Source organism: Haliotis cracherodii, unplaced genomic scaffold, assembly GCF_022045235.1.
Source record: "Haliotis cracherodii isolate W230 unplaced genomic scaffold, xgHalCrac1.p SCAF_21, whole genome shotgun sequence".
Classification (NCBI taxonomy): Eukaryota; Metazoa; Mollusca; class Gastropoda; order Lepetellida; family Haliotidae; genus Haliotis; species Haliotis cracherodii.
Genome location: NW_027266277.1, coordinates 11,960,814 through 11,986,831, shown reverse-complemented (window position 1 = coordinate 11,986,831; position 26,018 = coordinate 11,960,814). Strand labels below are relative to the sequence as shown.

The following is a 26,018-nucleotide window of genomic DNA, read 5'->3' as shown; positions in this document are numbered from 1 at the left end:
GACTGTTACATATAGGATAATATTGCATTATTTCCCCAAGGAGATTCGGAGGCAAGCAATAAACCTCACCTGGCCCTAGTCGTTGCCGTGAACACCATCCCCTACCTCCAACATATGATTTCGAACTAAACACACGAATCATCCCGGAGCACGCAGACATTAGTTCGTCAGTGAATCTACATTACATTGCTGAAGTATTATTTAGCATAGTAACATATTATGTAATAATGGCCCCTTGAGGATTCCGGTTAGAATAATTAGTGGTCCCCAACAACCCATGCTGGTCGTAATTAAGAGGCTACTAAACGGACCGGTTGGGTGACTGTTGATTTCGTGTCATTTTACCCCGATGGCGTGGATCGTTGCTCACAATATCAATCACAGGATTGTCTGATCCAGACTGGATTATTTACAGGTCGCCGTCGTATATAGCTATCATATATTGCTAAGTGTGTCATTAAACAACAAACACGCGGAGAGCGGACGGACGATGGTTCGATTCCAAAAGACTACGAAAGATTATCCGGCCTGGCGCTGGGCATTATGTTTGTTGTTTAACGCCGCACTCAGCATCATGCCAGCTATATGACGGCTGTCTGTAAATAATCGAGTCTGCACCAGACAATCCAGTGATTGACATCATGAGCATCGACCCACGTAATTGGGATACGATGACATGCATCAACAAATCAGCGAGCCTGACAACCCGATCCCTTTAGTCGCCTCTTACGACAAGCATAGTCACTTTTTACGGCAAGCATGGGTATTCTACCCCGGATCTTCACGGGTGCTCGGCATTAAGGGGATAAAACAAGGACTAGTCGGCTTTAGTCAGTACACTGTGGTTGAGTGGGGTATTCATGTTAAACTGCGGCATGGTATCTCAGTGGGCTAGCACTACAAAATCAGCATTAGTCCGGACTAGTACAAGCACATTGTTATAATATGTGGAAGGTGAGGTGAGGTGAAATGGTGTTTAACGTCGCGTCCAAGATTATTGCACTTATATAGCGACGTGCATGTACATGTGTGTGTTTGTGTGGCTGCTTGTACTAGTCCGGACTGATGCCGATTTATAGTGCTAGCTCACTGAGATACCATGCCGCAGTTTAACATGAGTACCCCACTCAGACACAGTATACTGACTCCGAGCCGACCAGTCCTTGTTTTAGCCCCTTAATGCCGAGCGCCAGACAGGGTAACAACAAGTACCATCTTTTAACGTCTTTTGGTATGACGCGGTCGGGGATCGAACCCCGGACCTTCCGCTCTCCGGGCGGAGGCGGTCAATATGTGGAAGGAGATACTTTCATTGGAACCATAGTTACTATTATTACCATCGAACCTCCGTATTTGTGTTAATAACGCGCTAATCACAGGTCAACTATTCAAACTGGTAGTTGGAACGGGAAAATGTACATTGTCTAGAAATTCAAATCCGTGATGAAAATTGGTGGAATGTCCAAATTTGTCGGATGTTAGAAATCAGTTGCTACTTTTAATTGTTGTTGGTTGTTGGTTGGTTGTTGAACGCCGCACTCAGCAATATTCCAGCTATATGACGACGGTCTGTAAATAATAGAGTCTGGACCAGACATTTCAGTGATTGACATCATGGGCATCGATCCACGCAATTGGAATCGATGACAGGCATCAACCAAGTCAGCGAGCCTGACCACCCATCCCGTTAGTCGCCTTTTACGGCAAGCATGGGTTGTTGCTACTTTTGATACTCTACCACCTTTATTAGTCATTTAATTTCAAGCCCACACTAGTTAAACTGGAAAACTATGACAAAAAGGTATGCGTATGCTCAATTAGAAATATTTTACTCGTACCGTTCACTGTATTCACTGGAGGAAGTGTGATTAATGAGATTTTAAATCCCCTTCTTCGTAATAAATGGGAGACAACTCTATCAGTTAACGACCACCCTGTTTAACACAGCCACGTCTCGCTGTTCCACACATAACCTGATGTCTATATAAATGAACACAGGCATGTGTTATATAACGTATTAAGAATTCCACGCCTCCTGTTATCAACTGATTTTGAAAAGTCTTTTCACACAGTCTCAAAACAATTTATTGAACAAGTATAAGAAAAACACTGTTTTTTAAAGAAAAAAACCCATTAAATAGATGAATGTTTTTACTGATAATACATCAGCATCTGTGGTCGTTCATACTTTTTTATGTTAGAAAGGGGATGTAGACAAGGAGACCCTGTATCTCTACCTATTCCTATTTGTAGTCAAAATACTAAGAATAATGATCAGGGATAATTCTAACATAAAGGGCATTACAGTGTTAGAAACTAACTGTTTCCACTAGTTCTTATAATAATAACATATAGCAAAACCCTTAAAAAGGGCAAATTTCTACTAGTCCTTATGATACCTTTACCATTGGGCACTTTGGCAAGGACTATGATAGCATATCTAACCCTGCATTACACTAAAAAACCTAGAACACAAATTAGGGCAATATGGTGACGATACTCAAATCTTTCCGGATGGATCTCAAAATAGTCTAAATTCTGCCATAGAAACATTAAACAACTTCTTAAAGATGTCTGGCCTTTTATAATGAATGTAGATAGGACAAAAGCAATCTGTATAGGTGCAATGTCGAGAAATAATATAACTTTAGTTAATGATTTAAAATTAGACTTGCACAAAGAAGATTTTTAAATCTTAGGTATTAAACTAAACCCTTCTTTAAAAGAAGAAGTGTGATCAATAAATACAAAGAAATGATTAAATATAATATACAGAATACTTGCCAACTGGCGTAGAAGAAATTTAACCCCAATAGGGAAAATCACAGTTATAAAAAAATTGGCTGTCTCTACTCCAGTACATATTTTCTCTGCACTACCTAACCTGCCAAGAACGTTTATTCATGAAATCAAGTTTTTGTATTTCATTTGGAATGAAAAAAAAGGATAAGATAACAAGAAAAGACATGACTCCAGCATATAGTGATGGCGGTCTTAGAATGATTGACATTGAATCTTTTAAAGAATACAGGTAGCAATAACATATCATTCACATATTCTTAATTAGCTCTAATATGGTTGACTGCTTATCTCATATGGACAATCCTTATGACTGCATGGGGCATATTTTATAGAAACATGAGTTTGATAATGGTCATATACATCATGATGGAGAACAAATCATGGTTCAACCACTCTGGTTAAATCATCATTTTGAATGCTTATACATTATGAAGCATAACATTCATCATGGAGTCCACTTAAGAGATGTTTCTTATAAAAATGGTAGTACAAATTTTGAAGATTTTAAGAGCAGATACAAAATATAAGGAACAAGTTTGGACTATCAAAAGCTAAAGCTTGGAAAATTGTCATTACAAACACAGGGTTAGAAACTAACAGTTTTCGTCCACTAGTCCATATAATGATAACATATAGCAAAACCCTTAAAAAGGACAAATTTCTACTAGTCCTTATGATACCTTTACCATTGGGCACTTTGACAAGGACTATAGGACTAGTGCCAATTTCTAACGCTGCAAACAGATAATTAAATTGAAGTCAACTTAGCATCTACAATTCTTTTTCTGACATTCTCTCACATAAAAAGCTAGGGATCCAAGATTTTTTATGACAAATTAATCAAGAGTGACAGAAACATTATAGTATTAGAATACTGGAATGGTATTTTCCACTTTCCTATTAATTGGAAAGATGTTTTTTCATACTAAATCTACAGATTTAAGCTAGTAAGCTACTGGATTTTCAAAATAGATTTATTTACTGAACAATCTACACAAAGATAGAATTACTCGTGGTGAACTTAGTTGATGATATTTTCACATTCTGTAAATGCTGTAGAGATCTCGAGAAGATTTATCCCGTATTTATTATGAATGTGAAACGTGACGTCAAGGACTTGTGGTCACAGGTTGAAATATTTATCAACAGTAATCTACGTATATATAACTAGATCTCTAGACTCAATCTCAGTAAAATCATATAATATTCAAACATTATCATATGTGATGACAACCGGTATCACAGTACTATATACAAGGATACTATAACCCCGGTATATATATTTAAGGCCCTGTCATCCTGCAATCAACCACATACAGAGCAGTGGTGATTCAGCAAATGCTGCCCGCCGGTCGCAAGGAATTCTGGGTAGGAGAGTGGGCAATCGTTCTAGGGACCGGTCGTTTAAGACAGATGTAAGCAGTGATCCAATACCACGGATTTCTCCTTCTTTGTTCCACGAGGAATAATTCTCCTCCGTAAATATAGACATCTCTTCCAAGGTTAAAAATATCTTTTTTTAACCTTCACACAATCCCTTTACACTTGACTGTCAAATCTAAAAATATATAAACTGCCCGGTCCCTAAATTAGAGCTCTCTCCCCGCTTGGAAGATTTACAAGCCTGAAAAACAAACAAGCGATCTTATTCAAGTATACTTCCACCTTTACAGTTTCTCATATTACACCAAAATTACATGAAACACATATGGAAACCAACTTTCCATTTTTTTCCTTCAGCCACTAGTAGCAATAAGTAGACTACCAAATTAAAAGCAACTTTACTCAGCGGTCGTCGTGGCCGAGTGGTTAAGGCGATAGACTAGAAATCTATTGGGATCTTCCCGCGCAGGTTCGAATCCTGCCGACGACGCAATCTTTTACAACTGTTTTCCGCTAACCACATGCAGACTTGCGACATCATGGTCCACGTACGTGGGGAATATGAGACCTTGTCCATTTTAGGTGCTAGAAAGATACCCAAGCTATACACAGTGTGGCACGTATCACCTACCTCCAGAATGCCATGCCAGCAACCTCGTTTTACACGGGTAACCCCTTCAGTGCTTGTGGCTGTCTTTCCGGGGGCACACCCAACATTTACCACAAATCTACAACGTTAGGTGTGCATGGATAGGAGATTTTGCAAAAGAATATGGAGGGCGAGTACAGTCACACTCTTGACCACATGTTCCCCTTGGTTTCCTCAAAGTGTGAGATCAAGACAATCCACTCAGTGTGTTTTTTGAAAGTTACTTGCATGTTTACACGGGTAACCCCTTCAGTGCTTGTGGCTGTCTTTCCGGGGGCACACCCAACATTTACCACAAATCTACAACGTTAGGTGTGCATGGATAGGAGATTTTGCAAAAGAATATGGAGGGCGAGTACAGTCACACTCTTGACCACATGTTCCCCTTGGTTTCCTCAAAGTGTGAGATCAAGACAATCCACTCAGTGTGTTTTTTGAAAGTTACTTGCATGTGGAGAATTGAGTTGGCCTAGTCAAGGCGCCTGTTTCCCTCTCAAAGCAGCAGTCGTCGTGGCCGAGTGGTTAAGGCGATAGACTAGAACTCTATTGGGATCTTCCCGCGCAGGTTCGAATCCTGCCGACGACGCAATCTTTTACAACTGTTTTCCGCTAACCACATGCAGACTTGCGACATCATGGTCCACGTACGTGGGGAATATGAGACCTTGTCCATTTTAGGTGCTAGAAAGATACCCAAGCTATACACAGTGTGGCACGTATCACCTACCTCCAGAATGCCATGCCAGCAACCTCGTTTTACACGGGTAACCCCTTCAGTGCTTGTGGCTGTCTTTCCGGGGGCAAACCCAACATTTACCACAAATCTACAACGTTAGGTGTGCATGGATAGGAGATTTTGCAAAAGAATATGGAGGGCGAGTACAGTCACACTCTTGACCACATGTTCCCCTTGGTTTCCTCAAAGTGTGAGATCAAGACAATCCACTCAGTGTGTTTTTTGAAAGTTACTTGCATGTTTACACGGGTAACCCCTTCAGTGCTTGTGGCTGTCTTTCCGGGGGCACACACAACATTTACCACAAATCTACAACGTTAGGTGTGCATGGATAGGAGATTTTGCAAAAGAATATTGAGGGCGAGTACAGTCACACTCTTGACCACATGTTCCCCTTGGTTTCCTCAAAGTGTGAGATCAAGACAATCCACTCAGTGTGTTTTTTGAAAGTTACTTGCATGTGGAGAATTGAGTTGGCCTAGTCAAGGCGCCTGTTTCCCTCTCAAAGCAGCAGTCGTCGTGGCCGAGTGGTTAAGGCGATAGACTAGAAATCTATTGGGATCTTCCCGCGCAGGTTCGAATCCTGCCGACGACGCAATCTTTTACAACTGTTTTCCGCTAACCACATGCAGACTTGCGACATCATGGTCCACGTACGTGGGGAATATGAGACCTTGTCCATTTTAGGTGCTAGAAAGATACCCAAGCTATACACAGTGTGGCACGTATCACCTACCTCCAGAATGCCATGCCAGCAACCTCGTTTTACACGGGTAACCCCTTCAGTGCTTGTGGCTGTCTTTCCGGGGGCACACCCAACATTTACCACAAATCTACAACGTTAGGTGTGCATGGATAGGAGATTTTGCAAAAGAATATGGAGGGCGAGTACAGTCACACTCTTGACCACATGTTCCCCTTGGTTTCCTCAAAGTGTGAGATCAAGACAATCCACTCAGTGTGTTTTTTTGAAAGTGGAGAAAGCATGTGGAGAATTGAGTTGGCCTAGTCAAGGTGCATGTTTCCCACTCAAAGCAGCAGTCGTCGTGGCCGAGTGGTTAAGGCGATAGAGTAGAAAACAATTGGGATCTTCCCGCGCAGGTTCGAATCCTGCCGACGACGCAACCTTTTACAACTGTTTTCCGCTAACCACATGCAGACTTGCGACATCATGGTCCACGTACGTGGGGAATATGAGACCTTGTCCATTTTAGGTGCTAAAAAGGTATCCAAGCTATACACAGTGTGGCACGTATCACCTACCTCCAGAATGCCATGCCAGCAACCTCGTTTTACACGGGTAACCCCTTCAGTGCTTGTGGCTGTCTTTCCGGGGGCACACCCAACATTTACCACAAATCTACAACGTTAGGTGTGCATGGATAGGAGATTTTGCAAAAGAATATGGAGGGCGAGTACAGTCACACTCTTGACCACATGTTCCCCTTGGTTTCCTCAAAGTGTGAGATCAAGACAATCCACTCAGTGTGTTTTTTGAAAGTTACTTGCATGTTTACACGGGTAACCCCTTCAGTGCTTGTGGCTGTCTTTCCGGGGGCACACCCAACATTTACCACAAATCTACAACGTTAGGTGTGCATGGATAGGAGATTTTGCAAAAGAATATGGAGGGCGAGTACAGTCACACTCTTGACCACATGTTCCCCTTGGTTTCCTCAAAGTGTGAGATCAAGACAATCCACTCAGTGTGTTTTTTGAAAGTTACTTGCATGTGGAGAATTGAGTTGGCCTAGTCAAGGCGCCTGTTTCCCTCTCAAAGCAGCAGTCGTCGTGGCCGAGTGGTTAAGGCGATAGACTAGAAATCTATTGGGATCTTCCCGCGCAGGTTCGAATCCTGCCGACGACGCAATCTTTTACAACTGTTTTCCGCTAACCACATGCAGACTTGCGACATCATGGTCCACGTACGTGGGGAATATGAGACCTTGTCCATTTTAGGTGCTAGAAAGATACCCAAGCTATACACAGTGTGGCACGTATCACCTACCTCCAGAATGCCATGCCAGCAACCTCGTTTTACACGGGTAACCCCTTCAGTGCTTGTGGCTGTCTTTCCGGGGGCACACCCAACATTTACCACAAATCTACAACGTTAGGTGTGCATGGATAGGAGATTTTGCAAAAGATCTCACACTTTGAGGAAACCAAGGGGAACATGTGGTCAAGAGTGTGACTGTACTCGCCCTCCATATTCTTTTGCAAAATCTCCTATCCATGCACACCTAACGTTGTAGATTTGTGGTAAATGTTGGGTGTGCCCCCGGAAAGACAGCCACAAGCACTGAAGGGGTTACCCGTGTAAAACGAGGTTGCTGGCATGGCATTCTGGAGGTAGGTGATACGTGCCACACTGTGTATAGCTTGGGTATCTTTCTAGCACCTAAAATGGACAAGGTCTCATATTCCCCACGTACGTGGACCATGATGTCGCAAGTCTGCATGTGGTTAGCGGAAAACAGTTGTAAAAGATTGCGTCGTCGGCAGGATTCGAACCTGCGCGGGAAGATCCCAATAGATTTCTAGTCTATCGCCTTAACCACTCGGCCACGACGACTGCTGCTTTGAGAGGGAAACAGGCGCCTTGACTAGGCCAACTCAACTTGCGACATCATGGTCCACGTACGTGGGGAATATGAGACCTTGTCCATTTTAGGTGCTAAAAAGGTATCCAAGCTATACACAGTGTGGCACGTATCACCTACCTCCAGAATGCCATGCCAGCAACCTCGTTTTACACGGGTAACCCCTTCAGTGCTTGTGGCTGTCTTTCCGGGGGCACACCCAACATTTACCACAAATCTACAACGTTAGGTGTGCATGGATAGGAGATTTTGCAAAAGAATATGGAGGGCGAGTACAGTCACACTCTTGACCACATGTTCCCCTTGGTTTCCTCAAAGTGTGAGATCAAGACAATCCACTCAGTGTGTTTTTTGAAAGTTACTTGCATGTTTACACGGGTAACCCCTTCAGTGCTTGTGGCTGTCTTTCCGGGGGCACACCCAACATTTACCACAAATCTACAACGTTAGGTGTGCATGGATAGGAGATTTTGCAAAAGAATATGGAGGGCGAGTACAGTCACACTCTTGACCACATGTTCCCCTTGGTTTCCTCAAAGTGTGAGATCAAGACAATCCACTCAGTGTGTTTTTTGAAAGTTACTTGCATGTGGAGAATTGAGTTGGCCTAGTCAAGGCGCCTGTTTCCCTCTCAAAGCAGCAGTCGTCGTGGCCGAGTGGTTAAGGCGATAGACTAGAAATCTATTGGGATCTTCCCGCGCAGGTTCGAATCCTGCCGACGACGCAATCTTTTACAACTGTTTTCCGCTAACCACATGCAGACTTGCGACATCATGGTCCACGTACGTGGGGAATATGAGACCTTGTCCATTTTAGGTGCTAGAAAGATACCCAAGCTATACACAGTGTGGCACGTATCACCTACCTCCAGAATGCCATGCCAGCAACCTCGTTTTACACGGGTAACCCCTTCAGTGCTTGTGGCTGTCTTTCCGGGGGCACACCCAACATTTACCACAAATCTACAACGTTAGGTGTGCATGGATAGGAGATTTTGCAAAAGAATATGGAGGGCGAGTACAGTCACACTCTTGACCACATGTTCCCCTTGGTTTCCTCAAAGTGTGAGATCAAGACAATCCACTCAGTGTGTTTTTTTGAAAGTGGAGAAAGCATGTGGAGAATTGAGTTGGCCTAGTCAAGGTGCATGTTTCCCACTCAAAGCAGCAGTCGTCGTGGCCGAGTGGTTAAGGCGATAGACTAGAAATCTATTGGGATCTTCCCGCGCAGGTTCGAATCCTGCCGACGACGCAATCTTTTACAACTGTTTTCCGCTAACCACATGCAGACTTGCGACATCATGGTCCACGTACGTGGGGAATATGAGAGGGCGAGTACAGTCACACTCTTGACCACATGTTCCCCTTGGTTTCCTCAAAGTGTGAGATCAAGACAATCCACTCAGTGTGTTTTTTGAAAGTTACTTGCATGTGGAGAATTGAGTTGGCCTAGTCAAGGCGCCTGTTTCCCTCTCAAAGCAGCAGTCGTCGTGGCCGAGTGGTTAAGGCGATAGACTAGAAATCTATTGGGATCTTCCCGCGCAGGTTCGAATCCTGCCGACGACGCAATCTTTTACAACTGTTTTCCGCTAACCACATGCAGACTTGCGACATCATGGTCCACGTACGTGGGGAATATGAGACCTTGTCCATTTTAGGTGCTAGAAAGATACCCAAGCTATACACAGTGTGGCACGTATCACCTACCTCCAGAATGCCATGCCAGCAACCTCGTTTTACACGGGTAACCCCTTCAGTGCTTGTGGCTGTCTTTCCGGGGGCACACCCAACATTTACCACAAATCTACAACGTTAGGTGTGCATGGATAGGAGATTTTGCAAAAGAATATGGAGGGCGAGTACAGTCACACTCTTGACCACATGTTCCCCTTGGTTTCCTCAAAGTGTGAGATCAAGACAATCCACTCAGTGTGTTTTTTGAAAGTTACTTGCATGTTTACACGGGTAACCCCTTCAGTGCTTGTGGCTGTCTTTCCGGGGGCACACCCAACATTTACCACAAATCTACAACGTTAGGTGTGCATGGATAGGAGATTTTGCAAAAGAATATTGAGGGCGAGTACAGTCACACTCTTGACCACATGTTCCCCTTGGTTTCCTCAAAGTGTGAGATCAAGACAATCCACTCAGTGTGTTTTTTTGAAAGTGGAGAAAGCATGTGGAGAATTGAGTTGGCCTAGTCAAGGCGCCTGTTTCCCTCTCAAAGCAGCAGTCGTCGTGGCCGAGTGGTTAAGGCGATAGACTAGAAATCTATTGGGATCTTCCCGCGCAGGTTCGAATCCTGCCGACGACGCAATCTTTTACAACTGTTTTCCGCTAACCACATGCAGACTTGCGACATCATGGTCCACGTACGTGGGGAATATGAGACCTTGTCCATTTTAGGTGCTAGAAAGATACCCAAGCTATACACAGTGTGGCACGTATCACCTACCTCCAGAATGCCATGCCAGCAACCTCGTTTTACACGGGTAACCCCTTCAGTGCCTGTGGTTGGAATCCTGCCGACGACGCAATCTTTTACAACTGTTTTCCGCTAACCACATGCAGACTTGCGACATCATGGTCCACGTATGTGGGGAATATGAGACCATGTCCATTTTAGGTGCTAGAAAGATACCCAAGCTATACACAGTGTGGCACGTATCACCTACCTCCAGAATGCCATGCCAGCAACCTCGTTTTACACAGGTAACCCCTTCAGTGCTTGTGGCTGTCTTTCCGGGGGCACACCCAACATTTACCACAAATCTACAACGTTAGGTGTGCATGGATAGGAGATTTTGCAAAAGAATATGGAGGGCGAGTACAGTCACACTCTTGACCACATGTTCCCCTTGGTTTCCTCAAAGTGTGAGATCAAGACAATCCACTCAGTGTGTTTTTTGAAAGTTACTTGCATGTTTACACGGGTAACCCCTTCAGTGCTTGTGGCTGTCTTTCCGGGGGCACACCCAACATTTACCACAAATCTACAACGTTAGGTGTGCATGGATAGGAGATTTTGCAAAAGAATATTGAGGGCGAGTACAGTCACACTCTTGACCACATGTTCCCCTTGGTTTCCTCAAAGTGTGAGATCAAGACAATCCACTCAGTGTGTTTTTTGAAAGTTACTTGCATGTGGAGAATTGAGTTGGCCTAGTCAAGGCGCCTGTTTCCCTCTCAAAGCAGCAGTCGTCGTGGCCGAGTGGTTAAGGCGATAGACTAGAAATCTATTGGGATCTTCCCGCGCAGGTTCGAATCCTGCCGACGACGCAACCTTTTACAACTGTTTTCCGCTAACCACATGCAGACTTGCGACATCATGGTCCACGTACGTGGGGAATATGAGACCTTGTCCATTTTAGGTGCTAGAAAGATACCCAAGCTATACACAGTGTGGCACGTATCACCTACCTCCAGAATGCCATGCCAGCAACCTCGTTTTACACGGGTAACCCCTTCAGTGCTTGTGGCTGTCTTTCCGGGGGCACACCCAACATTTACCACAAATCTACAACGTTAGGTGTGCATGGATAGGAGATTTTGCAAAAGAATATGGATGGCGAGTACAGTCACACTCTTGACCACATGTTCCCCTTGGTTTCCTCAAAGTGTGAGATCAAGACAATCCACTCAGTGTGTTTTTTTGAAAGTGGAGAAAGCATGTGGAGAATTGAGTTGGCCTAGTCAAGGTGCATGTTTCCCACTCAAAGCAGCAGTCGTCGTGGCCGAGTGGTTAAGGCGATAGACTAGAAATCTATTGGGATCTTCCCGCGCAGGTTCGAATCCTGCCGACGACGCAATCTTTTACAACTGTTTTCCGCTAACCACATGCAGACTTGCGACATCATGGTCCACGTACGTGGGGAATATGAGACCTTGTCCATTTTAGGTGCTAGAAAGATACCCAAGCTATACACAGTGTGGCACGTATCACCTACCTCCAGAATGCCATGCCAGCAACCTCGTTTTACACGGGTAACCCCTTCAGTGCTTGTGGCTGTCTTTCCGGGGGCACACCCAACATTTACCACAAATCTACAACGTTAGGTGTGCATGGATAGGAGATTTTGCAAAAGAATATGGAGGGCGAGTACAGTCACACTCTTGACCACATGTTCCCCTTGGTTTCCTCAAAGTGTGAGATCAAGACAATCCACTCAGTGTGTTTTTTGAAAGTTACTTGCATGTTTACACGGGTAACCCCTTCAGTGCTTGTGGCTGTCTTTCCGGGGGCACACCCAACATTTACCACAAATCTACAACGTTAGGTGTGCATGGATAGGAGATTTTGCAAAAGAATATTGAGGGCGAGTACAGTCACACTCTTGACCACATGTTCCCCTTGGTTTCCTCAAAGTGTGAGATCAAGACAATCCACTCAGTGTGTTTTTTGAAAGTTACTTGCATGTGGAGAATTGAGTTGGCCTAGTCAAGGCGCCTGTTTCCCTCTCAAAGCAGCAGTCGTCGTGGCCGAGTGGTTAAGGCGATAGACTAGAAATCTATTGGGATCTTCCCGCGCAGGTTCGAATCCTGCCGACGACGCAATCTTTTACAACTGTTTTCCGCTAACCACATGCAGACTTGCGACATCATGGTCCACGTACGTGGGGAATATGAGACCTTGTCCATTTTAGGTGCTAGAAAGATACCCAAGCTATACACAGTGTGGCACGTATCACCTACCTCCAGAATGCCATGCCAGCAACCTCGTTTTACACGGGTAACCCCTTCAGTGCTTGTGGCTGTCTTTCCGGGGGCACACCCAACATTTACCACAAATCTACAACGTTAGGTGTGCATGGATAGGAGATTTTGCAAAAGAATATGGAGGGCGAGTACAGTCACACTCTTGACCACATGTTCCCCTTGGTTTCCTCAAAGTGTGAGATCAAGACAATCCACTCAGTGTGTTTTTTTGAAAGTGGAGAAAGCATGTGGAGAATTGAGTTGGCCTAGTCAAGGCGCCTGTTTCCCTCTCAAAGCAGCAGTCGTCGTGGCCGAGTGGTTAAGGCGATAGACTAGAAATCTATTGGGATCTTCCCGCGCAGGTTCGAATCCTGCCGACGACGCAATCTTTTACAACTGTTTTCCGCTAACCACATGCAGACTTGCGACATCATGGTCCACGTACGTGGGGAATATGAGACCTTGTCCATTTTAGGTGCTAGAAAGATACCCAAGCTATACACAGTGTGGCACGTATCACCTACCTCCAGAATGCCATGTCAGCAACCTCGTTTTACACGGGTAACCCCTTCAGTGCCTGTGGTTGGAATCCTGCCGACGACGCAATCTTTTACAACTGTTTTCCGCTAACCACATGCAGACTTGCGACATCATGGTCCACGTATGTGGGGAATATGAGACCATGTCCATTTTAGGTGCTAGAAAGATACCCAAGCTATACACAGTGTGGCACGTATCACCTACCTCCAGAATGCCATGCCAGCAACCTCGTTTTACACAGGTAACCCCTTCAGTGCTTGTGGCTGTCTTTCCGGGGGCACACCCAACATTTACCACAAATCTACAACGTTAGGTGTGCATGGATAGGAGTTGGCCTAGTCAAGGCGCCTGTTTCCCTCTCAAAGCAGCAGTCGTCGTGGCCGAGTGGTTAAGGCGATAGACTAGAAATCTATTGGGATCTTCCCGCGCAGGTTCGAATCCTGCCGACGACGCAACCTTTTACAACTGTTTTCCGCTAACCACATGCAGACTTGCGACATCATGGTCCACGTACGTGGGGAATATGAGACCTTGTCCATTTTAGGTGCTAGAAAGATACCCAAGCTATACACAGTGTGGCACGTATCACCTACCTCCAGAATGCCATGCCAGCAACCTCGTTTTACACGGGTAACCCCTTCAGTGCTTGTGGCTGTCTTTCCGGGGGCACACCCAACATTTACCACAAATCTACAACGTTAGGTGTGCATGGATAGGAGATTTTGCAAAAGAATATGGATGGCGAGTACAGTCACACTCTTGACCACATGTTCCCCTTGGTTTCCTCAAAGTGTGAGATCAAGACAATCCACTCAGTGTGTTTTTTTGAAAGTGGAGAAAGCATGTGGAGAATTGAGTTGGCCTAGTCAAGGTGCATGTTTCCCACTCAAAGCAGCAGTCGTCGTGGCCGAGTGGTTAAGGCGATAGACTAGAAATCTATTGGGATCTTCCCGCGCAGGTTCGAATCCTGCCGACGACGCAATCTTTTACAACTGTTTTCCGCTAACCACATGCAGACTTGCGACATCATGGTCCACGTACGTGGGGAATATGAGACCTTGTCCATTTTAGGTGCTAGAAAGATACCCAAGCTATACACAGTGTGGCACGTATCACCTAAAATGATGTTTACACGGGTAACCCCTTCAGTGCTTGTGGCTGTCTTTCCGGGGGCACACCCAACATTTACCACAAATCTACAACGTTAGGTGTGCATGGATAGGAGATTTTGCAAAAGAATATTGAGGGCGAGTACAGTCACACTCTTGACCACATGTTCCCCTTGGTTTCCTCAAAGTGTGAGATCAAGACAATCCACTCAGTGTGTTTTTTTGAAAGTGGAGAAAGCATGTGGAGAATTGAGTTGGCCTAGTCAAGGCGCCTGTTTCCCTCTCAAAGCAGCAGTCGTCGTGGCCGAGTGGTTAAGGCGATAGACTAGAAATCTATTGGGATCTTCCCGCGCAGGTTCGAATCCTGCCGACGACGCAATCTTTTACAACTGTTTTCCGCTAACCACATGCAGACTTGCGACATCATGGGTCCACGTACGTGGGGAATATGAGACCTTGTCCATTTTAGGTGCTAGAAAGATACCCAAGCTATACACAGTGTGGCACGTATCACCTACCTCCAGAATGCCATGCCAGCAACCTCGTTTTACACGGGTAACCCCTTCAGTGCTTGTGGCTGTCTTTCCGGGGGCACACCCAACATTTACCACAAATCTACAACGTTAGGTGTGCATGGATAGGAGATTTTGCAAAAGAATATGGAGGGCGAGTACAGTCACACTCTTGACCACATGTTCCCCTTGGTTTCCTCAAAGTGTGAGATCAAGACAATCCACTCAGTGTGTTTTTTGAAAGTTACTTGCATGTGGAGAATTGAGTTGGCCTAGTCAAGGCGCCTGTTTCCCTCTCAAAGCAGCAGTCGTCGTGGCCGAGTGGTTAAGGCGATAGACTAGAAATCTATTGGGATCTTCCCGCGCAGGTTCGAATCCTGCCGACGACGCAACCTTTTACAACTGTTTTCCGCTAACCACATGCAGACTTGCGACATCATGGTCCACGTACGTGGGGAATATGAGACCTTGTCCATTTTAGGTGCTAGAAAGATACCCAAGCTATACACAGTGTGGCACGTATCACCTACCTCCAGAATGCCATGCCAGCAACCTCGTTTTACACGGGTAACCCCTTCAGTGCTTGTGGCTGTCTTTCCGGGGGCACACCCAACATTTACCACAAATCTACAACGTTAGGTGTGCATGGATAGGAGATTTTGCAAAAGAATATGGAGGGCGAGTACAGTCACACTCTTGACCACATGTTCCCCTTGGTTTCCTCAAAGTGTGAGATCAAGACAATCCACTCAGTGTGTTTTTTGAAAGTTACTTGCATGTGGAGAATTGAGTTGGCCTAGTCAAGGCGCCTGTTTCCCTCTCAAAGCAGCAGTCGTCGTGGCCGAGTGGTTAAGGCGATAGACTAGAAATCTATTGGGATCTTCCCGCGCAGGTTCGAATCCTGCCGACGACGCAATCTTTTACAACTGTTTTCCGCTAACCACATGCAGACTTGCGACATCATGGTCCACGTACGTGGGGAATATGAGACCTTGTCCATTTTAGGTGCTAGAAAGATACCCAAGCTATACACAGTGTGGCACGTATCACCTACCTCCAGAATGCCATGCCAGCAACCTCGTTTTACACGGGTAACCCCTTCAGTGCTTGTGGCTGTCTTTCCGGGGGCACACCCAACATTTACCACAAATCTACAACGTTAGGTGTGCATGGATAGGAGATTTTGCAAAAGAATATGGAGGGCGAGTACAGTCACACTCTTGACCACATGTTCCCCTTGGTTTCCTCAAAGTGTGAGATCAAGACAATCCACTCAGTGTGTTTTTTTGAAAGTGGAGAAAGCATGTGGAGAATTGAGTTGGCCTAGTCAAGGTGCATGTTTCCCACTCAAAGCAGCAGTCGTCGTGGCCGAGTGGTTAAGGCGATAGACTAGAAATCTATTGGGATCTTCCCGCGCAGGTTCGAATCCTGCCGACGACGCAATCTTTTACAACTGTTTTCCGCTAACCACATGCAGACTTGCGACATCATGGTCCACGTACGTGGGGAATATGAGACCTTGTCCATTTTAGGTGCTAGAAAGATACCCAAGCTATACACAGTGTGGCACGTATCACCTACCTCCAGAATGCCATGCCAGCAACCTCGTTTTACACGGGTAACCCCTTCAGTGCTTGTGGCTGTCTTTCCGGGGGCACACCCAACATTTACCACAAATCTACAACGTTAGGTGTGCATGGATAGGAGATTTTGCAAAAGAATATGGAGGGCGAGTACAGTCACACTCTTGACCACATGTTCCCCTTGGTTTCCTCAAAGTGTGAGATCAAGACAATCCACTCAGTGTGTTTTTTGAAAGTTACTTGCATGTTTACACGGGTAACCCCTTCAGTGCTTGTGGCTGTCTTTCCGGGGGCACACCCAACATTTACCACAAATCTACAACGTTAGGTGTGCATGGATAGGAGATTTTGCAAAAGAATATGGAGGGCGAGTACAGTCACACTCTTGACCACATGTTCCCCTTGGTTTCCTCAAAGTGTGAGATCAAGACAATCCACTCAGTGTGTTTTTTTGAAAGTGGAGAAAGCATGTGGAGAATTGAGTTGGCCTAGTCAAGGCGCCTGTTTCCCTCTCAAAGCAGCAGTCGTCGTGGCCGAGTGGTTAAGGCGATAGACTAGAAATCTATTGGGATCTTCCCGCGCAGGTTCGAATCCTGCCGACGACGCAATCTTTTACAACTGTTTTCCGCTAACCACATGCAGACTTGCGACATCATGGGTCCACGTACGTGGGGAATATGAGACCTTGTCCATTTTAGGTGCTAGAAAGATACCCAAGCTATACACAGTGTGGCACGTATCACCTACCTCCAGAATGCCATGCCAGCAACCTCGTTTTACACGGGTAACCCCTTCAGTGCTTGTGGCTGTCTTTCCGGGGGCACACCCAACATTTACCACAAATCTACAACGTTAGGTGTGCATGGATAGGAGATTTTGCAAAAGAATATGGAGGGCGAGTACAGTCACACTCTTGACCACATGTTCCCCTTGGTTTCCTCAAAGTGTGAGATCAAGACAATCCACTCAGTGTGTTTTTTGAAAGTTACTTGCATGTTTACACGGGTAACCCCTTCAGTGCTTGTGGCTGTCTTTCCGGGGGCACACCCAACATTTACCACAAATCTACAACGTTAGGTGTGCATGGATAGGAGATTTTGCAAAAGAATATTGAGGGCGAGTACAGTCACACTCTTGACCACATGTTCCCCTTGGTTTCCTCAAAGTGTGAGATCAAGACAATCCACTCAGTGTGTTTTTTGAAAGTTACTTGCATGTGGAGAATTGAGTTGGCCTAGTCAAGGCGCCTGTTTCCCTCTCAAAGCAGCAGTCGTCGTGGCCGAGTGGTTAAGGCGATAGACTAGAAATCTATTGGGATCTTCCCGCGCAGGTTCGAATCCTGCCGACGACGCAACCTTTTACAACTGTTTTCCGCTAACCACATGCAGACTTGCGACATCATGGTCCACGTACGTGGGGAATATGAGACCTTGTCCATTTTAGGTGCTAGAAAGATACCCAAGCTATACACAGTGTGGCACGTATCACCTACCTCCAGAATGCCATGCCAGCAACCTCGTTTTACACGGGTAACCCCTTCAGTGCTTGTGGCTGTCTTTCCGGGGGCACACCCAACATTTACCACAAATCTACAACGTTAGGTGTGCATGGATAGGAGATTTTGCAAAAGAATATGGAGGGCGAGTACAGTCACACTCTTGACCACATGTTCCCCTTGGTTTCCTCAAAGTGTGAGATCAAGACAATCCACTCAGTGTGTTTTTTGAAAGTTACTTGCATGTGGAGAATTGAGTTGGCCTAGTCAAGGCGCCTGTTTCCCTCTCAAAGCAGCAGTCGTCGTGGCCGAGTGGTTAAGGCGATAGACTAGAAATCTATTGGGATCTTCCCGCGCAGGTTCGAATCCTGCCGACGACGCAATCTTTTACAACTGTTTTCCGCTAACCACATGCAGACTTGCGACATCATGGTCCACGTACGTGGGGAATATGAGACCTTGTCCATTTTAGGTGCTAGAAAGATACCCAAGCTATACACAGTGTGGCACGTATCACCTACCTCCAGAATGCCATGCCAGCAACCTCGTTTTACACGGGTAACCCCTTCAGTGCTTGTGGCTGTCTTTCCGGGGGCACACCCAACATTTACCACAAATCTACAACGTTAGGTGTGCATGGATAGGAGATTTTGCAAAAGAATATGGAGGGCGAGTACAGTCACACTCTTGACCACATGTTCCCCTTGGTTTCCTCAAAGTGTGAGATCAAGACAATCCACTCAGTGTGTTTTTTGAAAGTTACTTGCATGTTTACACGGGTAACCCCTTCAGTGCTTGTGGCTGTCTTTCCGGGGGCACACCCAACATTTACCACAAATCTACAACGTTAGGTGTGCATGGATAGGAGATTTTGCAAAAGAATATTGAGGGCGAGTACAGTCACACTCTTGACCACATGTTCCCCTTGGTTTCCTCAAAGTGTGAGATCAAGACAATCCACTCAGTGTGTTTTTTGAAAGTTACTTGCATGTGGAGAATTGAGTTGGCCTAGTCAAGGCGCCTGTTTCCCTCTCAAAGCAGCAGTCGTCGTGGCCGAGTGGTTAAGGCGATAGACTAGAAATCTATTGGGATCTTCCCGCGCAGGTTCGAATCCTGCCGACGACGCAACCTTTTACAACTGTTTTCCGCTAACCACATGCAGACTTGCGACATCATGGTCCACGTACGTGGGGAATATGAGACCTTGTCCATTTTAGGTGCTAGAAAGATACCCAAGCTATACACAGTGTGGCACGTATCACCTACCTCCAGAATGCCATGCCAGCAACCTCGTTTTACACGGGTAACCCCTTCAGTGCTTGTGGCTGTCTTTCCGGGGGCACACCCAACATTTACCACAAATCTACAACGTTAGGTGTGCATGGATAGGAGATTTTGCAAAAGAATATGGAGGGCGAGTACAGTCACACTCTTGACCACATGTTCCCCTTGGTTTCCTCAAAGTGTGAGATCAAGACAATCCACTCAGTGTGTTTTTTGAAAGTTACTTGCATGTGGAGAATTGAGTTGGCCTAGTCAAGGCGCCTGTTTCCCTCTCAAAGCAGCAGTCGTCGTGGCCGAGTGGTTAAGGCGATAGACTAGAAATCTATTGGGATCTTCCCGCGCAGGTTCGAATCCTGCCGACGACGCAATCTTTTACAACTGTTTTCCGCTAACCACATGCAGACTTGCGACATCATGGTCCACGTACGTGGGGAATATGAGACCTTGTCCATTTTAGGTGCTAGAAAGATACCCAAGCTATACACAGTGTGGCACGTATCACCTACCTCCAGAATGCCATGCCAGCAACCTCGTTTTACACGGGTAACCCCTTCAGTGCTTGTGGCTGTCTTTCCGGGGGCACACCCAACATTTACCACAAATCTACAACGTTAGGTGTGCATGGATAGGAGATTTTGCAAAAGAATATGGAGGGCGAGTACAGTCACACTCTTGACCACATGTTCCCCTTGGTTTCCTCAAAGTGTGAGATCAAGACAATCCACTCAGTGTGTTTTTTGAAAGTTACTTGCATGTGGAGAATTGAGTTGGCCTAGTCAAGGCGCCTGTTTCCCTCTCAAAGCAGCAGTCGTCGTGGCCGAGTGGTTAAGGCGATAGACTAGAAATCTATTGGGATCTTCCCGCGCAGGTTCGAATCCTGCCGACGACGCAACCTTTTACAACTGTTTTCCGCTAACCACATGCAGACTTGCGACATCATGGTCCACGTACGTGGGGAATATGAGACCTTGTCCATTTTAGGTGCTAGAAAGATACCCAAGCTATACACAGTGTGGCACGTATCACCTACCTCCAGAATGCCATGCCAGCAACCTCGTTTTACACGGGTAACCCCTTCAGTGCTTGTGGCTGTCTTTCCGGGGGCACACCCAACATTTACCACAAATCTACAACGTTAGGTGTGCATGGATAGGAGATTTTGCAAAAGAATATGGAGGGCGAGTACAGTCACACTCTTGACCACATGTTCCCCTTGGTTTCCTCAAAGTGTGAGATCAAGACAATCCACTCAGTGTGTTTTTTGAAAGTTACTTGCATGTTTACACGGGTAACCCCTTCAGTGCTTGTGGCTGTCTTTCCGGGGGCACACCCAACATTTACCACAAATCTACAACGTTAGGTGTGCATGGATAGGAGATTTTGCAAAAGAATATGGAGGGCGAGTACAGTCACACTCTTGACCACATGTTCCCCTTGGTTTCCTCAAAGTGTGAGATCAAGACAATCCACTCAGTGTGTTTTTTGAAAGTTACTTGCATGTGGAGAATTGAGTTGGCCTAGTCAAGGCGCCTGTTTCCCTTTCAAAGCAGCAGTCGTCGTGGCCGAGTGGTTAAGGCGATAGACTAGAAATCTATTGGGATCTTCCCGCGCAGGTTGAATCCTGCCGACGACGCAACCTTTTACAACTGTTTTCCGCTAACCACATGCAGACTTGCGACATCATGGTCCACGTACGTGGGGAATATGAGACCTTGTCCATTTTAGGTGCTAGAAAGATACCCAAGCTATACACAGTGTGGCACGTATCACCTACCTCCAGAATGCCATGCCAGCAACCTCGTTTTATACGGGTAACCCCTTCAGTGCCTGTGGTTGGAATCCTGCCGACGACGCAATCTTTTACAACTGTTTTCCGCGAACCACATGCAGACTTGCGACATCATGGTCCACGTATGTGGGGAATATGAGACCATGTCCATTTTAGGTGCTAGAAAGATACCCAAGCTATACACAGTGTGGCACGTATCACCTATCTCCAGAATGCCATGCCAGCAACCTCGTTTTACACGGGTAACCCCTTCAGTGCTTGTGGCTGTCTTTCCGGGGGCACACCCAACATTTACCACAAATCTACAACGTTAGGTGTGCATGGATAGGAGATTTTGCAAAAGAATATGGAGGGCGAGTACAGTCACACTCTTGACCACATGTTCCCCTTGGGTTCCTCAAAGTGTGAGATCAAGACAATCCACTCAGTGTGTTTTTTGAAAGTTACTTGCATGTTTACACGGGTAACCCCTTCAGTGCTTGTGGCTGTCTTTCCGGGGGCACACCCAACATTTACCACAAATCTACAACGTTAGGTGTGCATGGATAGGAGATTTTGCAAAAGAATATGGAGGGCGAGTACAGTCACACTCTTGACCACATGTTCCCCTTGGTTTCCTCAAAGTGTGAGATCAAGACAATCCACTCAGTGTGTTTTTTGAAAGTTATTTGCATGTGGAGAATTGAGTTGGCCTAGTCAAGGCGCCTGTTTCCCTCTCAAAGCAGCAGTCGTCGTGGCCGAGTGGTTAAGGCGATAGACTAGAAATCTATTGGGATCTTCCCGCGCAGGTTCGAATCCTGCCGACGACGCAATCTTTTACAACTGTTTTCCGCTAACCACATGCAGACTTGCGACATCATGGTCCACGTACGTGGGGAATATGAGACCTTGTCCATTTTAGGTGCTAGAAAGATACCCAAGCTATACACAGTGTGGCACGTATCACCTACCTCCAGAATGCCATGCCAGCAACCTCGTTTTACACGGGTAACCCCTTCAGTGCTTGTGGCTGTCTTTCCGGGGGCACACCCAACATTTACCACAAATCTACAACGTTAGGTGTGCATGGATAGGAGATTTTGCAAAAGAATATGGAGGGCGAGTACAGTCACACTCTTGACCACATGTTCCCCTTGGTTTCCTCAAAGTGTGAGATCAAGACAATCCACTCAGTGTGTTTTTTTGAAAGTGGAGAAAGCATGTGGAGAATTGAGTTGGCCTAGTCAAGGTGCATGTTTCCCACTCAAAGCAGCAGTCGTCGTGGCCGAGTGGTTAAGGCGATAGACTAGAAATCTATTGGGATCTTCCCGCGCAGGTTCGAATCCTGCCGACGACGCAATCTTTTACAACTGTTTTCCGCTAACCACATGCAGACTTGCGACATCATGGTCCACGTACGTGGGGAATATGAGACCATGTCCATTTTAGGTGCTAGAAAGATACCCAAGCTATACACAGTGTGGCACGTATCACCTACCTCCAGAATGCCATGCCAGCAACCTCGTTTTACACGGGTAACCCCTTCAGTGCTTGTGGCTGTCTTTCCGGGGGCACACCCAACATTTACCACAAATCTACAACGTTAGGTGTGCATGGATAGGAGATTTTGCAAAAGAATATGGAGGGCAAATACAGTCACACTCTTGACCACATGTTCCCCTTGGTTTCCTCAAAGTGTGAGATCAAGACAATCCACTCAGTGTGTTTTTTTGAAAGTGGAGAAAGCATGTGGAGAATTGAGTTGGCCTAGTCAAGGTGCATGTTTCCCACTCAAAGCAGCAGTCGTCGTGGCCGAGTGGTTAAGGCGATAGACTAGAAATCTATTGGGATCTTCCCGCGCAGGTTCAAATCCTGCCGACGACGCAATCTTTAACAACTGTTTTCCGCTAACCACATGCAGACTTGCGACATCATGGTCCACGTACGTGGGGAATATGAGACCTTGTCCATTTTAGGTGCTAGAAAGATACCCAAGCTATACACAGTGTGGCACGTATCACCTACCTCCAGAATTTCATGCCAGCAACCTCGTTTTACACGGGTAACCCCTTCAGTGCTTGTGGCTGTCTTTCCGGGGGCACACCCAACATTTACCACAAATCTACAACGTTAGGTGTGCATGGATAGGAGATTTTGAAAAAGAATATGGAGGGCGAGTACAGTCACACTCTTGACCACATGTTCCCCTTGGTTTCCTCAAAGTGTGAGATCAAGACAATCCACTCAGTGTGTTTTTTTGAAAGTGGAGAAAGCATGTGGAGAATTGAGTTGGCCTAGTCAAGGTGCATGTTTCCCACTCAAAGCAGCAGTCGTCGTGGCCGAGTGGTTAAGGCGATAGACTAGAAATCTATTGGGATCTTCCCGCGCAGGTTCGAATCCTGCCGACGACGCAATCTTTTACAACTGTTTTCCGCTAACCACATGCAGACTTGCGACATCATGGTCCACGTACGTGGGGAATATGAGACCTTGTCCATTTTAGGTGCTAGAAAGATACCCAAGCTATACACAGTGTGGCACGTATCACCTACCTCCAGAATTCCATGCCAGCAACCTCGTTTTACACGGGCAACCCCTTCAGTGCTTGTGGCTGTCTTTCCGGGGGCACACCCAACATTTACCACAAATCTACAACGTTAGGTGTGCATGGATAGGAGATTTTGCAAAAGAATATGGAGGGCGAGTACAGTCACACTCTTGACCACATGTTCCCCTTGGTTTCCTCAAAGTGTGAGATCAAGACAATCCACTCAGTGTGTTTTTTTGAAAGTGGAGAAAGCATGTGGAGAATTGAGTTGGCCTAGTCAAGGTGCATGTTTCCCACTCAAAGCAGCAGTCGTCGTGGCCGAGTGGTTAAGGCGATAGACATGCAGACTTGCGACATCATGGTCCACGTACGTGGGGAATATGAGACCTTGTCCATTTTAGGTGCTAGAAAGATACCCAAGCTATACACAGTGTGCCACGTATCACCTACCTCCAGAATGCCATGCCAGCAACCTCGTTTTACACGGGTAACCCCTTCAGTGCCTGTTGTTGGAATCCTGCCGACGACGCAATCTTTTACAATTGTTTTCCTCTAACCACATGCAGCCTTGCGACATCATGGTCCACGTACGTGGGGAATATGAGACCTTGTCCATTTTAGGTGCTAGAAAGATACCCAAGCTATACACAGTGTGGCACGTATCACCTACCTCCAGAATGCCATGCCAGCAACCTCGTTTTACACGGGTAACCCCTTCAGTGCTTGTGGCTGTCTTTCCGGGGGCACACCCAAAATGTACCACAAATCTACAACGTTAGGTGTGCATGGATAGGAAATTTTGTAAAAGAATATGGAGGGCGAGTACAGTCACACACTTGACCACATGTTACCCTTGGTTTCCTCAAAGTGTGAGATCAAGACAATCCACCCAGTGTGTTTTTTGAAAGTTACTTGCATGTGGAGAATTGAGTTGGCCTAGTCAAGGCGCCTGTTTCCCTCTCAAAGCAGCAGTCGTCGTGGCCGAGTGGTTAAGGCGATAGACTAGAAATCTATTGGGATCTTCCCGCGCAGGTTCGAATCCTGCCGACGACGCAATCTTTAACAACTGTTTTCCGCTAACCACATGCAGACTTGCGACATCATGGTCAACGTACGTGGGGAATATGAGACCTTGTCCATTTTAGGTGCTAGAAAGATACCCAAGCTATACACAGTGTGGCACGTATCACCTACCTCCAGAATGCCATGCCAGCAACCTCGTTTTACACGGGTAACCCCTTCAGTGCTTGTGGCTGTCTTTCCGGGGGCACACCCAACATTTACCACAAATCTACAACGTTAGGTGTGCATGGATAGGAGATTTTGCAAAAGAATATGGAGGGCGAGTACAGTCACACTCTTGACCACATGTTCCCTTGGTTTCCTCAAAGTGTGAGATCAAGACAATCCACTCAGTGTGTTTTTTTGAAAGTGGAGAAAGCATGTGGAGAATTGAGTTGGCCTAGTCAAGGTGCATGTTTCCCACTCAAAGCAGCAGTCGTCGTGGCCGAGTGGTTAAGGCGATAGACTAGAAATCTATTGGGATCTTCCCGCGCAGGTTCGAATCCTGCCGACGACGCAATCTTTTACAACTGTTTTCCGCTAACCACATGCAGACTTGCGACATCATGGTCCACGTACGTGGGGAATATGAGACTTTGTCCATTTTAGGTGCTAGAAAGATACCCAAGCTATACACAGTGTGGCACGTATCACCTACCTCCAGAATGCCATGCCAGCAACCTCGTTTTACACGGGTAACCCCTTCAGTGCTTGTGGCTGTCTTTCCGGGGGCACACCCAAAATGTACCACAAATCTACAACGTTAGGTGTGCATGGATAGGAAATTTTGCAAAAGAATATGGAGGGCGAGTACAGTCACACTCTTGACCACATGTTCCCCTTGGTTTCCTCAAAGTGTGAGATCAAGACAATCCACTCAGTGTGTTTTACACGGGAAACCCCTTCAGTGCCTGTGGTTGGAATCCTGCCGACGACGCAATCTTTTACAACTGTTTTCCGCTAACCACATGCAGACTTGCGACATCATGGTCCACGTACGTGGGGAATATGAGACCTTGTCCATTTTAGGTGCTAGAAAGATACCCAAGCTATACACAGTGTGGCACGTATCACCTACCTCCAGAATGCCATGCCAGCAACCTCGTTTTACACGGGTAACCCCTTCAGTGCTTGTGGCTGTCTTTCCGGGGGCACACCCAACATTTACCACAAATCTACAACGTTAGGTGTGCATGGATAGGAGATTTTGCAAAAGAATATGGAGGGCGAGTACAGTCACACTCTTGACC

General features: G+C 46.1%; 33 non-coding genes across 33 annotated transcripts; 32 read left to right on the top strand and 1 right to left on the bottom strand.

Moving 5' to 3' along the window:
• Nucleotides 1–4,593: 4,593 nt before the first annotated feature.
• Trnas-aga (transfer RNA serine (anticodon AGA)) lies at nt 4,594–4,675 on the top strand. The gene has a single exon. It is a non-coding gene; the product is annotated as a tRNA-Ser (tRNA).
• A 663-nt stretch (nt 4,676–5,338) lies between these two features.
• Nucleotides 5,339–5,420, top strand: Trnas-aga (transfer RNA serine (anticodon AGA)). Its single transcript has one exon. It is a non-coding gene; the product is annotated as a tRNA-Ser (tRNA).
• Nucleotides 5,421–6,083: 663 nt separating this feature from the next.
• On the top strand, nt 6,084–6,165 carry Trnas-aga (transfer RNA serine (anticodon AGA)). The gene has a single exon. It is a non-coding gene; the product is annotated as a tRNA-Ser (tRNA).
• Nucleotides 6,166–6,610: 445 nt separating this feature from the next.
• Trnas-aga (transfer RNA serine (anticodon AGA)) lies at nt 6,611–6,692 on the top strand. Its single transcript has one exon. It is a non-coding gene; the product is annotated as a tRNA-Ser (tRNA).
• Nucleotides 6,693–7,355: 663 nt separating this feature from the next.
• On the top strand, nt 7,356–7,437 carry Trnas-aga (transfer RNA serine (anticodon AGA)). Its single transcript has one exon. It is a non-coding gene; the product is annotated as a tRNA-Ser (tRNA).
• A 626-nt stretch (nt 7,438–8,063) lies between these two features.
• Nucleotides 8,064–8,145, bottom strand: Trnas-aga (transfer RNA serine (anticodon AGA)). The gene has a single exon. It is a non-coding gene; the product is annotated as a tRNA-Ser (tRNA).
• Nucleotides 8,146–8,815: 670 nt separating this feature from the next.
• Nucleotides 8,816–8,897, top strand: Trnas-aga (transfer RNA serine (anticodon AGA)). The gene has a single exon. It is a non-coding gene; the product is annotated as a tRNA-Ser (tRNA).
• Nucleotides 8,898–9,342: 445 nt separating this feature from the next.
• Trnas-aga (transfer RNA serine (anticodon AGA)) lies at nt 9,343–9,424 on the top strand. The gene has a single exon. It is a non-coding gene; the product is annotated as a tRNA-Ser (tRNA).
• A 232-nt stretch (nt 9,425–9,656) lies between these two features.
• On the top strand, nt 9,657–9,738 carry Trnas-aga (transfer RNA serine (anticodon AGA)). The gene has a single exon. It is a non-coding gene; the product is annotated as a tRNA-Ser (tRNA).
• A 666-nt stretch (nt 9,739–10,404) lies between these two features.
• Trnas-aga (transfer RNA serine (anticodon AGA)) lies at nt 10,405–10,486 on the top strand. Its single transcript has one exon. It is a non-coding gene; the product is annotated as a tRNA-Ser (tRNA).
• An 883-nt stretch (nt 10,487–11,369) lies between these two features.
• Trnas-aga (transfer RNA serine (anticodon AGA)) lies at nt 11,370–11,451 on the top strand. Its single transcript has one exon. It is a non-coding gene; the product is annotated as a tRNA-Ser (tRNA).
• A 445-nt stretch (nt 11,452–11,896) lies between these two features.
• On the top strand, nt 11,897–11,978 carry Trnas-aga (transfer RNA serine (anticodon AGA)). Its single transcript has one exon. It is a non-coding gene; the product is annotated as a tRNA-Ser (tRNA).
• A 663-nt stretch (nt 11,979–12,641) lies between these two features.
• Trnas-aga (transfer RNA serine (anticodon AGA)) lies at nt 12,642–12,723 on the top strand. Its single transcript has one exon. It is a non-coding gene; the product is annotated as a tRNA-Ser (tRNA).
• A 445-nt stretch (nt 12,724–13,168) lies between these two features.
• Nucleotides 13,169–13,250, top strand: Trnas-aga (transfer RNA serine (anticodon AGA)). Its single transcript has one exon. It is a non-coding gene; the product is annotated as a tRNA-Ser (tRNA).
• A 527-nt stretch (nt 13,251–13,777) lies between these two features.
• On the top strand, nt 13,778–13,859 carry Trnas-aga (transfer RNA serine (anticodon AGA)). The gene has a single exon. It is a non-coding gene; the product is annotated as a tRNA-Ser (tRNA).
• Nucleotides 13,860–14,304: 445 nt separating this feature from the next.
• Trnas-aga (transfer RNA serine (anticodon AGA)) lies at nt 14,305–14,386 on the top strand. The gene has a single exon. It is a non-coding gene; the product is annotated as a tRNA-Ser (tRNA).
• A 424-nt stretch (nt 14,387–14,810) lies between these two features.
• Nucleotides 14,811–14,892, top strand: Trnas-aga (transfer RNA serine (anticodon AGA)). The gene has a single exon. It is a non-coding gene; the product is annotated as a tRNA-Ser (tRNA).
• A 443-nt stretch (nt 14,893–15,335) lies between these two features.
• Trnas-aga (transfer RNA serine (anticodon AGA)) lies at nt 15,336–15,417 on the top strand. Its single transcript has one exon. It is a non-coding gene; the product is annotated as a tRNA-Ser (tRNA).
• A 442-nt stretch (nt 15,418–15,859) lies between these two features.
• On the top strand, nt 15,860–15,941 carry Trnas-aga (transfer RNA serine (anticodon AGA)). Its single transcript has one exon. It is a non-coding gene; the product is annotated as a tRNA-Ser (tRNA).
• Nucleotides 15,942–16,386: 445 nt separating this feature from the next.
• On the top strand, nt 16,387–16,468 carry Trnas-aga (transfer RNA serine (anticodon AGA)). Its single transcript has one exon. It is a non-coding gene; the product is annotated as a tRNA-Ser (tRNA).
• A 666-nt stretch (nt 16,469–17,134) lies between these two features.
• On the top strand, nt 17,135–17,216 carry Trnas-aga (transfer RNA serine (anticodon AGA)). Its single transcript has one exon. It is a non-coding gene; the product is annotated as a tRNA-Ser (tRNA).
• Nucleotides 17,217–17,880: 664 nt separating this feature from the next.
• On the top strand, nt 17,881–17,962 carry Trnas-aga (transfer RNA serine (anticodon AGA)). Its single transcript has one exon. It is a non-coding gene; the product is annotated as a tRNA-Ser (tRNA).
• A 442-nt stretch (nt 17,963–18,404) lies between these two features.
• Trnas-aga (transfer RNA serine (anticodon AGA)) lies at nt 18,405–18,486 on the top strand. Its single transcript has one exon. It is a non-coding gene; the product is annotated as a tRNA-Ser (tRNA).
• A 663-nt stretch (nt 18,487–19,149) lies between these two features.
• On the top strand, nt 19,150–19,231 carry Trnas-aga (transfer RNA serine (anticodon AGA)). Its single transcript has one exon. It is a non-coding gene; the product is annotated as a tRNA-Ser (tRNA).
• A 442-nt stretch (nt 19,232–19,673) lies between these two features.
• On the top strand, nt 19,674–19,755 carry Trnas-aga (transfer RNA serine (anticodon AGA)). The gene has a single exon. It is a non-coding gene; the product is annotated as a tRNA-Ser (tRNA).
• A 442-nt stretch (nt 19,756–20,197) lies between these two features.
• Nucleotides 20,198–20,279, top strand: Trnas-aga (transfer RNA serine (anticodon AGA)). Its single transcript has one exon. It is a non-coding gene; the product is annotated as a tRNA-Ser (tRNA).
• A 663-nt stretch (nt 20,280–20,942) lies between these two features.
• Trnas-aga (transfer RNA serine (anticodon AGA)) lies at nt 20,943–21,023 on the top strand. The gene has a single exon. It is a non-coding gene; the product is annotated as a tRNA-Ser (tRNA).
• Nucleotides 21,024–21,906: 883 nt separating this feature from the next.
• On the top strand, nt 21,907–21,988 carry Trnas-aga (transfer RNA serine (anticodon AGA)). Its single transcript has one exon. It is a non-coding gene; the product is annotated as a tRNA-Ser (tRNA).
• Nucleotides 21,989–22,433: 445 nt separating this feature from the next.
• On the top strand, nt 22,434–22,515 carry Trnas-aga (transfer RNA serine (anticodon AGA)). The gene has a single exon. It is a non-coding gene; the product is annotated as a tRNA-Ser (tRNA).
• Nucleotides 22,516–22,960: 445 nt separating this feature from the next.
• Trnas-aga (transfer RNA serine (anticodon AGA)) lies at nt 22,961–23,042 on the top strand. Its single transcript has one exon. It is a non-coding gene; the product is annotated as a tRNA-Ser (tRNA).
• Nucleotides 23,043–23,487: 445 nt separating this feature from the next.
• Nucleotides 23,488–23,569, top strand: Trnas-aga (transfer RNA serine (anticodon AGA)). Its single transcript has one exon. It is a non-coding gene; the product is annotated as a tRNA-Ser (tRNA).
• Nucleotides 23,570–24,677: 1,108 nt separating this feature from the next.
• On the top strand, nt 24,678–24,759 carry Trnas-aga (transfer RNA serine (anticodon AGA)). The gene has a single exon. It is a non-coding gene; the product is annotated as a tRNA-Ser (tRNA).
• Nucleotides 24,760–25,203: 444 nt separating this feature from the next.
• Nucleotides 25,204–25,285, top strand: Trnas-aga (transfer RNA serine (anticodon AGA)). The gene has a single exon. It is a non-coding gene; the product is annotated as a tRNA-Ser (tRNA).
• The last annotated feature ends 733 nt before the right edge of the window (nt 25,286–26,018 follow it).